The sequence below is a fragment of the Grammomys surdaster genome, unplaced genomic scaffold (assembly GCF_004785775.1).
Source record: "Grammomys surdaster isolate TR1022 unplaced genomic scaffold, NIH_TR_1.0 195170, whole genome shotgun sequence".
Lineage (NCBI taxonomy): Eukaryota > Metazoa > Chordata > Mammalia > Rodentia > Muridae > Grammomys > Grammomys surdaster.
The window spans coordinates 1-3,603 of record NW_021623887.1 but is presented as its reverse complement, the minus strand read 5'-3'; the positions used below and the strand labels follow the sequence as shown (position 1 = coordinate 3,603).

Sequence of the window (3,603 nt, the reverse complement as noted above, 5' to 3'; positions counted from 1 at the left end):
ATTACATAATTGGTTTTTAAATAAAGATATTGACAGAATTGGTTTTTTTTTTAAACACTGATTTATTCTTTATTGTGAAGATTTATGACAAATTACTTAAAAGCCAACATTTAGTCCCCACTTAATTGCTTGTTCCATTTCACTCTAAGCATATTGAAGTCAAGTATGTGAAAATACCTGTTAATGCTCAAATCTGATCTATGATGTGAAGATCAAACACTTAGTTGGTACATCAAATGTCACGTTGTCAAGCAGCATATTATAATTCAGAAATAGGTTATTAGGACAGTCAAATTTTAAATTCAGGGGCAGTCCATGTTTCATCACCTTAAAATCTTGATTGACCAAAATTTAAAATCAAACAGCCTTGATTCTGTAATACTTTAATATTCATTTAATGTATGGTTTTTGATAAATACTTTCAGAGATACCTACACTGTCCACACCAGCTCTGGCTACACCTGATACTTTTAATCATAATTATGAAGGCAACCAGGTTTCCTGTATCTAATATTTATCTGGTCAAAAGTTTACTACTGTCAGTTCACTTATATAAACCATGTGTGCTCACTCTTTCCCAGTTTTTGAAGCTGTGATGTGTTTATCCTCATGAAATTTCTATGACACTTAAAGTTAACACAACCACCCTGATGACACTTTCAGGGCAAAGCAGAACTGAACAGTCCTTCAGTATTATCACCACTGAACTCCGTTCTGTCATTGCTGCCTGGATGAACACTGACACTTAGTTACAAGTTTAAAGACACAAGAGTTTAAAAAATTGATTTGCACAAAAGAAATAAAAAAAATTATATACAACAAATTGGTTTTTAAAAATACAAAAATAACATCTGTCACTTCTGTCATGCCAACAACTTGACATATATACACATGCAGAAAAAGTTCCAACTCGGTCATCTGAACAGCTGTGCTCTACTATGATGAACAAACTGCCGCTATGTCTTCACGCTGACAGAAGGTGTATTCAAAATATTTCGTATACTAAATACTGTAAGTCTTTGCGTGTATAAATGCTGGTTAGAATAGTTTCTGCTCCAATTAAAAGCAATGTCTTAAGCAAGCTAACATTAAGTTCACTAAAATTCACAACAGTTCAGGAATCTATGACCTTATAATAAAGAAACGCAAAATGTACAACTATAAAAAGCAAGGAACTGCCATGCAAGATTTAAACTGAAAACTGCAAGAAAATGCAATTTAAAACAACAAGCTCAAATATATGTGACACGCAAAAGAGCAGCAAGTTCTACCAACAATAGACTTAAAAAAGAATACATTCTCTTTGCTGGTATAAATCAGATCTTCAAATCTGAGAACAAGCCATTTGTCCTCTATCTCAAGAAATTAGCTCTTTTACAGTTGTTTTAATGAAATCTTTCCTCTCAGTTAAATCATAAGCAGGGTAATTTTCATACACCTCTTTGCAAATCTGCTTCATTGTGACCTCTTCCAGGTTAGCATCAGCCAGTAATTTCTTCACTGTTTCTTTTAGCTCTTCATCTGTAGGCGGCTTTTTCAATTTTTTAATTAAAGGTTCATCATCAGAACTGTCTTCAGATTCAGACTCTTTTTTGGAACTGTTTTGGTTCTTCTTGGTGGTACTGCTGTCTGCCTTCTTAACATTAGCACTCTTTACAGATTTTTACTTTTAGCAGTAGCTTTCTGTTTTGCTTTTTCTTTTTTAGATGTCTTTTTTTGGTGGTTGCTCCTCTTCACTTTCTTTCTCTTCATCTTCTGAAGATTCTTCCTTATTTTTCTTCTCATCTTCATCACTAATAGACTCATCTGACAGAATTTCAGGGCATTTAGTTTGCTTTGACTTCCGTGTTGTTCCAGAACTGTTCCGTTCCTTTTTATTACCTTTGCTGGAAGATTTTTTGGATTTTGACAATGGTTTGCCAGAAGGCTTTGGATGCATTAAGAAATTCAAGATCCTCTTCACTAGTTCACTGTTCACACCTGACCTCTCTAAATCAAGAACTTCACAGATGCTCTTCAACATGGCATTTCTTTCTTTTTTTTTTTAATTTTTTTATTGGATGTTTTATTTACATTTCATATGTTGTCCCCTTACCCCATCCCCCACCCTCCCAGGAACCCCCTATCCCCTCACCCCGCCTCCTTCTTCTTTGTGGATGTAACCTCTATCTACCCCCCCACTCCCACCTCCCCACCCTCAAAACTCCCACCCCCTGGGGCGTCCAGCCTTCATGAGGTCAAGGATCTCATCTTCCACCTGTGCCCAGCAGGGCCCTCCACTCTTATATATTCAGCTAAAGCCCTGGATCCCTCCATAAGTGCTCCCAGGCTGGTGGTTTAGACCCTGGGAGCTGTAGTTGGTTGGTATTATTGCTCTCCTCATGGGGCCACAAATCCTTTCAGCTCCTTCAGTCTTCACTCTAACTCCTCCATTGAGAACCCCATGATCACTTCAATGGCTAGTTGTGAGCATCTGCCTCTGAATATGTCAGACTCTTGAAGACCTCTGAGGAGACATCCATATCAGGCTCTTATCAGCATGCACTTCCTGACTTCCACATCAGCATCTACCTTTGGTGACTGCACATGGGATGGATACTCAGGTGGAAAGGTCTTCAGACGGCCCCTCCTTCAGTTTTTGTCCCTCGCTTTGTCTCCATATTTGCTCCCTTGAGTATTTTGTTGCTCCTTCTAAGAAGGACCGAATCACCCCCACTTGGTCTTCATTCTTTATGGACTTCATGTGGCCTGTGAGTTGCATCTTGGGCATTTTAAGGTTCTGGGCTAATATCCAATAATCAGTGAGTGAATACCATGTGTGTTCTTTTGTGATTGGCTTACCTCACTCAGTATGATAATTTCTAGTTCCATCCATTTACCTAGGAACCTCTCAAATTCATTGTTTTTAATAGCTGAGTAATACTCCATTGTGTAAATATACCACATTTTTTTAATCCATTCCTCAGTTGAAGGACATCTGGGTTCTTTCCAGCTCCTGGCTATTATAAATAAGGCTGCTATGAACATAGTTGAGCATATGTCCTTATTATATGTTCGAGCATCTTCTGGGTATATGCCTAACATGGCATTTCTAAACTTTTTCAACATTTCTTCCTTTTTTTTTATACTGGGGACTGCCTTTTTCAAATGGAAAGCCACTGACAGAATCTTGACACTGACCAGATCTTGACAGAACTGGTGTTTAAATTAAGATATTGACAGAATTGATTATTAAATAAAGCTATTGACAGAATTGGTTGTTAAATAAAGATATTGACAGTATTGCATGTTACAGAACTGATTTTAAATAAAGATATTTACAGAATTGGTTTTAAAATAAAGATATTGACAGAATTGGTTTTTAAATGAAATTATCGACAGAATTGGTTTTTAAATAAAGATATTGACAGAACTGTTTATTAAATAAAGATATTGACAGAACTGTTTATTAAATAAAGATATTGACAGAATTGATTATTTCAAAATTGATATTAAATAACGAGATTGACAGAATTTGATTTTAAATAAAGATATTGAGAGAATTGGTGTTTAAATAAAGTTGTTGACAGAACTGGTTTTTAAATAAAGATATTGACAGAATAC

The 3,603-nt window shown here is 36.0% G+C and overlaps 1 pseudogene; it reads right to left on the bottom strand.

The window, feature by feature from the left end:
• Nucleotides 1-1,253: 1,253 nt before the first annotated feature.
• LOC114615924 lies at nucleotides 1,254-3,195 on the bottom strand (annotated as a pseudogene).
• Nucleotides 3,196-3,603: the final 408 nt, after the last annotated feature.